The sequence below is a fragment of the Hyla sarda genome, chromosome 9, assembly GCF_029499605.1.
Source record: "Hyla sarda isolate aHylSar1 chromosome 9, aHylSar1.hap1, whole genome shotgun sequence".
Lineage (NCBI taxonomy): Eukaryota > Metazoa > Chordata > Amphibia > Anura > Hylidae > Hyla > Hyla sarda.
Window position 1 is genome coordinate 28,129,782 of NC_079197.1, and position 11,917 is coordinate 28,141,698.

Here is an 11,917-nt window from a genome sequence, read left to right on the forward strand (position 1 = left end):
AGACTACAAAACATACCCTGTGTAGTCTGATCCTTCAGTCATGCTACCTTTGATCTTTATACTTCATTCAAACATAGATTTGGTGTATAAAAGAGAAGTAGGAGACTGATTGAAGGAAGACTGACTGCAGAGGTGTGTTTGTAGTCTGTTACCATGGAAACACAAAGGTAGAGACAAAACAATAGATTTTTTTTTTAAGAAGAACCCTTCTAAGGCTGCATTCATACCTCGTTTTGACAGTACGGGTGCCGAATCCGGCTGGGGGAGGGAAAAACCGGGCGCTCCCGTACCCCAGCCAGACCTGCGCTGAACTCCGTTCACTTTAATGAGCCGACCGGAGTCAAACGGTCACAAAACCGGATACGGGTCAAAAAGTAAAAAGTAAATCGAGTTTGGCGCCGGTCCGGCTGGGGTATGGGAGCGCCCGGTTTTCCCCTCCCCCAGCCAGATCCGACACCCGTACTGTCAAAACGATTTGTGAATGCAGCCTAATTCTGCTTTGCTTTTCATTGTCATGCACTGGGATATAAAAAAAAAAAAAAAAAAAAAAAAATTGGTTGCAAAGGCTTTTTAAACACATTTTTAAATAGAAGAGACAAGATAAGTAAGAGGGGTAGTCCACGATTGGGAAAATATGGTTACTTACTTCTAGAAACAGCACCACCCATATCCACAGGTTGTTTGAAGTATTTACGCTCGGCCCGATTCACTTCAATAGAGCTGAGCTATAATACAATGTGGCTTTGTTTCTGGAAGAAAGCAGCCATGTTTTCTGACCTTGGACAACCCCTCGAAAGGATTTATCCAGCCTTATAAAATTGATTTCCTGTCCTCCAGATCGTAAGATCATCGGGAATAAGACTCCTGGCACCCCTGCCGATCAACTCTAAAAAGAGCCACAGTGCCACGGTAAGAGGCGCAGTTTCCTTAAAGGGGTACCCTGCCAATAGACATCTTATCCCCTATCTAAAGGATATGGGATAAGATGTCTGATCACAGGGGTCCCGCCGGCTGCGGCACCCTAGACCTCCAGTGCACGGAGCGAACTTCGCTCCCGTCTGGATGACTGGCGATGCAGGACGGAGGCTCATGATGTCACAGTCACACCCTGCTCGTGATGTCACGGCCATGCCCCCTCAATGCAAGTCTATGGGAGGGGCGTGACGTCTGTCCCATAGACTTGCAATGAGAGGGCGTGGCCGTGACATCACGGGCGGGGCATGACTGTGACATCACAAGCCTCTGGCACTGCACCGAATGCTCTAAACGAAAGTCGGGTGCAGCAGAGAGATTGTGGGGGTCCCCAGCGGTGGGACCCCAGCAATCAGACATCTTATCCCCTATCATTTGGATAGGAGATAAGATGTCTAGGGGAGGAGTACCCCTTTAACGTTTACCAACACCTATTCTTGCATCATCATGTAAGGTACAGAATGGGACAAAGCTGTAGTACCTTGCACCACTGCAGCCCCTTCAAACATCTAATGGTGGTGGAGCCCTGAGGATGTGTAGAACTTTACTTTAGGAATTGTGACAGTGTTCTACAAACAGGACAGTTCAACAAGTGCAATATTCGCTGAAGGATGTTATAGAGAACCACAGTTACTTCTTGGCACTTTGGGACTTGTAGTCCTTCTTGGCTATCTGGTGACTTGACTGAGCTAGCCTTGACTGACTGGGGCTTTTCTGAATTAAGCTTGATTTGGCTTAGAAGCTGACAATCACTAACTCTCACAACTTCACTTGTAGAATCCAATGTAAGGGCTTACTGCCAGGGGGGATTTGTATGAACCGGAGCTGCTGGAGGCTTTCACTCACATTATCCTCTTTTTTGGCTATGGGGCCAGTCGGCTCTCTTGGCACTTCTCCCCAAAGAGGATCTTGCCTGAAATTACAAAGGACAGACTTGACTGGTAGAGGACTTGGATCCTGTGAAGGGTGATGTTGCTCAGGAACTGGAATCTTGAAACTGGATCTTTTAGACCTGTCCTCATGTGGGGAGGTACAGGTTACACAGCAGAGGTCTGGACTGTACCTCCACCAGGGGCGGATCCAGAGTCGAGTCTCGGGAGGGGCACTATTAGAGTATTTTGTGTTGGCAGCCAAAAAAAAAAAAAAGGTGTTGCTTACGGAACTTACAATATTATTAAATGTATCATACAGTCCTAACCTTGTTTAAGACTCTTAGGCCATGTTCACATATCGGAATAATTATCAAATATACCAATTGCCACAGACCTCTGAAAAATAGAAGAAGTGATCTGATTGGTTGCTATGGGCAACTGGTCAACGTTTCCTCTCCACAGGTTTTGATCCCTGATTGTCTTCATATCTAGGATGAGAATCTTCTGACACAGTGAGTAGCCGACCATTTCTGGGCATAAAACATCAGAACTTGCTGGGTGCCCTACGGTTGCCTGGACAACTGTCCCCCCAGCATCAGCCGCCTCTCCCCTCATCACATGGGGCAGATCGGGCAGCAGTTTTGGACACTTCTGTCATCCACATTTTGATAACATTATTTTTCACACACACAAATAAAATAAATGAGTCAAACAAGTCAAAGAACAGTTTAAACAAAGGGAACTTTATTTATTATTTACAAAAATGTTTGTGTAGGGATTTTATGTAACCTCCATCACTCACAAAGAGCGGACAGTAACTAACTCAGGACAGGAAAAACCTCCAGAGGGGAGGAAACCTGTAGGGAATCCATGGCTACTGTACTGCCCTTCCTCTGGGCATACTAAAGGAGGTTACCTCTAGAATTTGGGCAAAGTGTCAGTGTATGTGCTGCCCCACAGCCTGGAAGGTGTGCATCTAAGAAAGGAAAAGAAAAGAGAGATAAGTTACATGATTATTATAGAAATGCACATGGAACTGGACAAAAAGATGTGATACTTACCAGTCACAGGCGGGTATGAATGTGTATTCCTAGGTTCCTACAGTTTAGGCCCCTCACCAATGACAATGGTTATGACATCACATGTGTGACCTCACGGGAGTTCTATTTGAGTAGTGCTGCTTTCTGATTGGCTGAAAAAAAAAAAAAACTAGTAGTGCTGCTTTCTGATTGGCTGAAAATCCAAAAACCTTTTTAACATATTCTGCATGACTTATTTCAGGGATTTTTGGCAATTTTTATTAAATGGCGCTACTCCCTGTGGGTACATTATATTTGTTTCTCCTAACCAGACACTCAGTATTTGTAATATCATTTGGTGGCCCTAACAACCTGGGCCCATAGGTTTCTTACACAGATCACTGCGGCTCCGGCAGCCTCAATGGGGGAGATTCATCAAGACCTGTCCAGAGAAAAAGTTGCAGAGTTGCCCATAGCAACCAATCAGATCGCTTCTTTCATTTTTGAAAGGGCCATGAATAAATTAAAGAAGCGATCTGATTAGTTGTTATGGACAACTCATCAACTTCTCCTCTGGACAGGTTTTGATAAATCTCTCCCAATGAGCAGCGCTGGCTGCTGGGACGTCTGATCAGGGGCGGATCCAGAGTCTAGTCTCGGGAGGGGCACTATTAGAGTATTTTGTGTTGGCGGCCAAAAAACAAGGTGTTGCTTACGGAACTTACAATATTATTAAATGTATCATACAGTCCTAACCTTGTTTAAGACTCTTAGGCCATGTTCACATGTCAGAATAATTAACAAATATACCAATTGCCACAGAATGGGAAAGTGCTAAAGAAGTTTTTACCATTTAAAACTACAGCTCCCAGTATGACCTAAGTAGTGGTAAGGGGATGCTGGGAGTTGTTGTTTCACCCATCATTACTGCAGAACTTCTTCAGTGACTACAGCTCTGATGGGACACACACAGGAGGATACAGAATGACATCAGTGACTACAGGTGACTTCTTCTCTATAGTCTTTCCTTATCTAATTCAGATAGTACATATCACCGGGACTTGTTTCAGCTAAATGTTCTCTCTGCAGAACTTGATGCCCAGACGTCTCCTCACTATGTCAGCGGATTCTGATCCTCTATATGAAAACAATAATTATTATAATACTGCCATACACTGTATTCTTCGAATATAATACTGGCACATACCTTCTGAATATAATTCTGACACATTGTACCTCCTGAATATACAACACACTGTACCCTCTGAATATAATACCGCCACACACCGTACCCTCTGAATATAATACTATCACACACCGCCCTCTGAATATAATCCTACCACACACTGCGCCATCAAAATATAATACTACCACACACTGTGCCCTCTGAATATAACACTACAACACACTGTGCCCTCTAAATTTAATACTAGCAAACACTGCACTCTCTGAATATAATACTACCACACACTGCACTCTCTGAATATAACACTACCACACTGTGCCCTCTAAATGTAATACTACCACACACTGCACTCTCTGAATAGAATACTACCACACACTGCACTCTCTGAATATAATACTACCACACACTGTGCCCTCTAAATTTAATACTACCACACACTGCACTCTCTGAATAGAATACTACCACACACTGTACCCTCTGTATATAATACTACCAAACACTGCACTCTCTGAATATAATACTACCACACAGTGCACTCTCTGAATATAATACTACCACACACTGTGCCCTCTAAATTTAATACTACCACACACTGCACTCTCTGAATAGAATACTACCACACACTGTACCCTCTGTATATAATACTACCACACACTGAACTCTCTGAATATAATACTACCACACACTGTACCCTCTAAATTTAATACTACCACACACTGCACTCTCTGAATATAACTTGCTGTGCAGTGCACCCTCTGAATAAAATACCCAAATGTATTGTGGCCCATAAAAAAACGTACCACGCCAGAAATTCCTCATAATCTACAATATACTTCTGAAATGCAGAACACTCTCTGCCTTCACATATAGTAATAATGCCCCATCTTGTGCCCCTACATATAATAATTATGACCCGTCCTGTTCCCCCCACATAATAATGCCCTGTGCCCCTAACATATATTGCCCCCTGTGCTGTGCCCTTCACATATAATTCCCCGTTCTTTGCCCCTCACATATAATGCCCCCATCATGCGTCCCTCACATATAATGCCCCCTGTGCTGTGCCCCTCACATATAATGCCCCCCATGCTGTGCCCCTCACATATAATGTCCCCTGTGCTGTTCCCCTCACATATAATGCCCCCTATGCTGTGCCCCTCACATATAATGCTCCTGTCATATGCCCCACACATATAATGCCCCCTGTGCTGTGCCCTTCACATATAATGCCCCCGTTCTTTGCCCCTCACATATAATGCCCCCATCATGCACCCCTCACATATAATGCCCCGTGCTGTGCCCTTTGCATATAATGCCCCCATTCTTTGCCCCTCACATATAATGCCCCCATCATGCGCCCCCTCACATATAATGCCCCCTGTCCTGTCCAGTGAGGGGGCATTGTATGTGAGGGGCACAGCACAGGGGGCATTATATGTTTGGGGCACATGACAGGAGCATTATATGTGAGGGGCACAGGACAGGGGGCATTATATGTGAGGGGCGCATGATGGCGCATTATATATGAGGGGCACAGGATGGGGGCATTATATATGAGGGGCGCATGATGGGGGCATTATTTGTGAGGGGCACAGCACAGGGGGCATTATATGTGTCGGGCACAGCACAGGGGGCATTATATGTGATGGGCACAGAACAAGGGGCATTATATGTGTGGGGCACAGCACGGGCATTATATGTGAGGGGAACAGCACAGGGGACATTATGTGTGGGGCACAGCACAGGGGGCATTATATGTGTGGGGCACAGCACAGGGGGCATTATATGTGTGGGGCACAGCACAGGGGGAATTATGTGTGGGGCACAGCACAGGGGGCATTATATGATATAATGCCCCCTGTGCTGTTCCCCACACATATAATACCCCCTGTGCTGTGCCCCTCACATATAATACCCCCTGTGCTGTGCCCACACATATAAATTATATGTGTGGGGGGCACAGCACAGGGGGTATTATATATTTAAAGGGTTACTCCAGTGGAAAACTTTTATTTTTTTATTTTTTTAATTAAATCAACTGGTTAAATTCATTTGTAAATTACTACTATTTAAAAAAAAATTCCACTAGAGTGCCCCTTTAAGACCATCTACCTCAGTGTCATAAATATCATAAATGCTATAGAGCATGGATCTCAAACTGTGGCCCTCCAGCTGGAGCAAAACTTTAACTCCCAGCAGCCAACGGCTGTTCGGGCATGCTGGGAATTGAAGTTTTGCTACATCTGGAGGGCCATAGTTTGAGACCACTGCTATAGAGACATTGCCCAGTAACTATGGGTCCTGTGGAGAATGGGGGCAATATTTATCATGAAAGTTGGAGCACATATCCAACCATGGAGAACCAACTGGGTAAACAACTGCACCTTCCTTAGCTCCTATGTTAGGATGTTGGGGTGTGGAAGTATTACTCAGCACCAGAAGGGGGGTGACACTTGACATTAAAGGGTACCTCTCATCAAATAAACTTTTGATATATTTTAGATTAATGAATGTTGAATAACTTTCCAATAGCATGTTAATGAAAAATATGCTTCTTTCCATTGTATTTTTCCCGATCAGTCCTGTCAGCAAGCATTTCTGACTCATGCTGGAGTCCTAAACACTCAGAGCTGCCAGCCTGCTTTGTTCACAGCCAAACAGGCTGTGAACAAAGCAGGCTGGCAGCTCTCAGTGTTCTCCTTTGTGAACAAAGCAGACTGGCAGCTCGTAGTGTTTAGGACTCCAGCATGAGTCTGAAATGCTTGCTGCCAGGACTGGTAGGGAGACCCCTAGTGGTCATTTCTTCAAAGGGGAAAATTAAATAGAAAGAAGCATATTTTTTAATAACATGCAATTGTAAAGTTATTCTGCATACATTAATCTATAATATATCAAAAGTTTTTTTGATGAGAGGAACTCTTTAAATTGTGTGCATTGTCTGTATACAGGACTGGGAATATGCCCTCACCCAGTATTTTTGATGCTCTATATCATTGGTCTCCAACCTGCGGACCTCCAGATGTTGCAAAACTACAACTCCCAGCATGCCCGGACAGCCGTTGGCTGTCCGGGCATGCTGGGAGTTGTAGTTTTGAAACATCTGGAGGTTTGCAGGTTGAAGACCACTGCTCTATATGAAGCTCCCTTCACTGCGTGATCATAAATATAGCCAATTCTTCCCATTTCTGCGCTCCTGACAGAAGTGATGTTTTGTTCCTTTTAAGGTCCCTGGAGAATTGAACGCGCGACTGTGTCTCACAGTTCTCAATGAGTCACTCATTGTTCAGCATGACTGATGTCAGAGCCCAAAATAGAAACGCTCTCCGCAAACTGTTCTATTCCATTAAAATGTCAATTTGTCTCCCTTCCAATGTCATACGTTCTGCGCTCTGAGGTGAGATTCTGGATGGCAAAAATATAAAAGAATTGCTAAAAAAAACACAAAAAAAAACATTCCAATATACAAAGGAGCAGACTGTGCTATGTATAAAGTCAGATGAAGTGTTTCCTATATTACAACGTGTACACTCTTAGCGCTGAGGCTTAGCTATAGGCGGTGCAATGGTCACATGCGGGCCCCTGGTGACTAAAGAGGGCCAAATGCCACATAAGACGACCCGTATTATAAATGCCTTATAGCAAGTAAATGCCCCGATACATCTTTTTTACAGGAGCTTCAAGTTACGCCATTGACTTACCTGGACAATATCATTTTAGCATTATAATTTTATTATAAATGTGGTGTCCCGGTACCGTATTACATACTGTACCTTGGTAGGGGTCCCCAAAGTCCTAGGAACCATGGGGTCCTCAGGTCTAGTCCTCCCTTAGTCACCCCTTAAATAGTTAATATCTTATTCAGATAAATGTATATAAAAAGAGTACTTACCTTGCGCTAGCGTCGCAGGACCTGTGGGTCACGTGGCGATGTTCTGGTCTCTATGGTGGTTGAGAAGGACCTTTGGAGGTTCATGGGACATGTGATACCCACAATGCCTTGTAAAGCTGATTGACAGATGGCGTCGACCAATCCAAAAACGGCCAGCCCCTGCTCATATAAGGGAGCTGCGGCCATGATTCTTTCTCTTGGGTTGCTGTCACTGAATGAGGTAGGACCTCCGCAACTTTCAACGACAATTACTAGGCCAAAGCCTTGCGGCCTCGGCTAAATTACACAGTGAGTTCTTCTAAATTCCCTGCTAATGTTGGCAAGGACACTGGACCTAAACATAACCCTAAATCCAGCGGATCTGCGCATACTAAATCCCTACAAGCTAAAGAACTAACTAAAAGTCCCAACCAATGGTCAATCTCAGCTGAGCTGTTCATAGACTGTTACAATGATTGTTCTTATGTTCGCATGTTACAGAAAATCGGCAGTAAAGTTTACGCAAGTTTTCAGCGAAGCTCTGGTTGTGGACAATACTTAATTCTGCAAACACCTATCGTCCTTGGGAAGGGTGGCGATAGGCCAAGTCATACAGCATTTAACCCTCACCCTGGCGTCACAACTGACAAGGGTGAATGGCACCCTTTATAACCTGCACAGCAACATCCCGATCACCATTCACACCCACAAGGCACCACATATACTGTATGGGAGAGATTTATCAAAACCTGTGCAGAGGAAACGTTGACCAGTTGCCCATAGCAACCAATCAGATTGCTTCTTTCATTTTAGAGAGGCTGTTTTAAAAGTGAAAGAAGCAATCTGATTGGTTGCTATGGGCAACTGGTCGACTTTTCCTCTGCACAAGTTTTTATAAATCTCCCCCTATGTGTGCATTATAGGACTCTACACTGTTGCAAAGTAAGATCTTAAGTATGCAAAATAAAAAAAGGAAGCTATACAGTGATCCCTCAACTTACAATGGCCTCAACATACAATGGTCTTTCCTGGACCATTGTAACTTGAAACCAGACTCAACATACAATGTACAGACAGTCCAGATCTGTGAAATGTCTCAATGACTGGAAGAACCGACCAATCAGAATGGGCATTCACTGGTAAAAACCCTGTATTAGGCTAGATTCACACTACGGAATTTCTGCCGGAGATTTAGCCGGTGGCACTAAGACTGCACGGACTGCATTGCTGTCCCCATAGACGGCAATGCATTTCTGGGTGGAGCTTTAGGGAGATCTGCTCTGAAATGCATTGATATCTATGTGGACGGCAATGTAGTCCGTGCGGTCCTAGTGCCACCGGCTTGATCGCCGGCAGAAATTCTGCCCAGAAATTCCACAGTGTGAACCCAGCCTTACTGAAGCTTATGCACTGATGTCGTAGCGCCTCCTACAGTACAGGGAGGTATTACATGTTCTGTACTCTTTACCTGGGACAGGATTAGCTGCTCCTTTGTACACCAGGTACCTTTTTAGGACATTGCGTGTACTGTACAGGACCCCGAAGAAGCTCCTGGCCTCTACATAGACCAGTGTTTCCCAAGCAGGGTGCCCCCAGCTGTTGCAAAACTACAACTCCCAGCATGCCCGGACAGCCTTTTGCTGTCCGGGCATGCTGGGAGTTGTAGTTTTGCAACAGCTGGAGGCTCCCTGCTTGGGAAACACTGACATAGACAGTGATTTACAGCTCCCAGCAGATCTTTATTACTTTTATATGTAAGGATTTGCTTTATCTATATTAGTTATCTACTTATTTTTCTTTAATCTTCACTTTTTTTCTATTTTTGGATGACATTTTGGGCCTTCAGAACCAATTACCAGGTTTCCATAGAGTGCTGGTCTCAACATGCAATGGTTTCAACATACAATGGTCGTCCCATAACCAATAAATATTGTAACTTGAGGGACCACTGTAGATGCCCTCCACAGATACTTCTACAATAGAATTTCAGTTACAGATCAACTAATAGACATATGTAAATGGCCCGTACAAAAATACAATATTATGGCTGTTTGAAACAGGCCTTAGGTATACAAATGTATACGGCCACACAAAGAAAGCCCTGGAGGGGACAGAATGGGAACGGAGGGGCCCCATGACAGGGGTATTATGCGGGAAGGTAGGGGTTAAATGTGAGGAGTTTAGAGGAGGGAGCTAGGGAAGCGTGGGCTTTTAGTGAGGGAGTAGGGAGGAGTTAAGGAGGGTATATAGGAGAGGGCATTTGTACGGGGGCCACAATCTGCGTGGCTGAAGAAGTGTCCCTACCTGTGCCATGGCAGACATGGAGGCGATTCTGCGGCGCGTGCGGGATGAGGTCCTCCGGTGCTGCTCCCAGTGGCTGGAGGACGCGCTCCCATCCCTCACCGCCTCTCCGGTGCTTTCGGCGGGGGAGTCCGGGCCCCGTTCTAGCGGCCGGCGCTCTTGCCCGCCGGAGCGCCTGTCACCTGCAGCTTCCCCTATTCCCAGGCGCCGACGGGTGAGTCCTTCTCCGGCCGCTTCCTGCCGTGGGTCCGGAGCGTCGGGCGGGGGGCGGTCCGGTCAGGCACCCCTCGGTCGGCCTGTTGTGAGGAGCGGTGCGGGGCGTGCTGTCGGCGTGCCCCAGGGCTTCGGTGAGGGACCGGCGCGTGGTGCGGCCCGCTCTGGAGGGCGGGCCCGGCGGAGATCCGGAGCTGCTGTTTCCTCTGCCCCTCAGTCGGGGGGGCAGTCTCCTGCAGGCCTGGTTGCTACCCGGGCCGTGATTCATGTTGTGCCCTCTGCTTCCTCTTCCAGGGGGAGCAGGAGGGCTGGTTCTGCGGTGTCCCCTGCTGCTGCTGCCGGCAGGGGGGCGGTGCTTCTGGGAGGAGACGAGATCGAGGCTGCTCTCAGTGAGGTCAGTGAGGATGATCTGCTGCTGCAGGCTGGAGAATCTACAGAGACCCTGGACCCGCTGTCTTGTCCCCTGCTCCCCTCCGGGGTTGTAGCGGGTGTTGGCGTCAGCGGGGTTCGGTCGCCACCACTGTCCGTCCAAGCCGCTGGTGGGGCGAATTCTGCTGCTGCGGAGTCGTCGGACGGGGTCCCCCCGGTCCTTGCCTTGGAAGATGCGTCGGTCACCCGTGATGTCCGGAGTCGCCCTTCTTCTGGAGTTACGGCCGCTGGTTCCGAGCCGGTGAGGTCGGGTGAGTCTACCACTGTCTCCAGTCTGAGGGGTTTGGGGGGGGGGGGGGGGGGGGGGGGGCGATTTACAATAGTTTTTTAATGGCTTGCATGCTTTACTGCGGGGGAGTGGTCTGGGGGCGGGGGGTTCCCAGGTGTCTCCGGTACCTGTTTGGGGGGCTGGGGGGTGCAGCAGGCTGGGGGGGGTGCTGGGGTGTCGGGTCCGGTTGGGGGGACTGGGTCGGGCTCGTCGGTGGGGGCCCCGGTAGTGGCGGCGTCGGGCTCTGGGGAAGGGGTTCGACTTGCGGATGCGGCTAGGGGGGAGATTTATGTTTGTTTTGAGGGCCCATTGGGCGCTCATCTCAAGGCGGAGGTCCGGGAAAAAATTTGGAAGCGGGAGTATGTCGACATTTTTTCGCTCCTGCAGCTGGATAAGTTCAACTTGGACAGGGTCCGGCCGGACGAGTCTAAGCGGTTGGAAAAGGTGGAGGAGGAGGAGCGTCGGTGGTATTGGCTGATACCGCGGACGTTCTCCAATTGGCTTCAGGCCTTCGCCATTTTGGCTAGCGTGGTGGGTGAGAGGGCGCCGGAGTCCTGCTCCGGTTTCTTCTGCTACATGGATGCGGTGGGGGAGGCGTATCGGATTTATGGGGGCTCGGCGTGGCTTCGGTACGACGAGCAGTTCCGGCAACGCATGGCGGTGCGTCCGGATCTGCGTTGGGAGCATAAGGATATCGGTTTGTGGATGCGGCTGATGGAGGCTCCTCGTAGCGGGACCGGGCCGCAGTCCTTTCGGGACGGTGTCGGGGGTTCAGGTTTGGGGTCAGGG

The 11,917-nt window shown here is 47.6% G+C and overlaps 1 long non-coding RNA gene across 1 annotated transcript; it reads right to left on the reverse strand.

The window, feature by feature from the left end:
- Nucleotides 1-2,566: 2,566 nt before the first annotated feature.
- LOC130291570 (uncharacterized) lies at nucleotides 2,567-3,106 on the reverse strand. Its single transcript, XR_008847962.1, has 2 exons — nucleotides 2,906-3,106; nucleotides 2,567-2,820 (listed from the first exon to the last, which is right to left on the reverse strand). It is a non-coding gene; the product is annotated as an uncharacterized LOC130291570 (long non-coding RNA).
- Nucleotides 3,107-11,917: the final 8,811 nt, after the last annotated feature.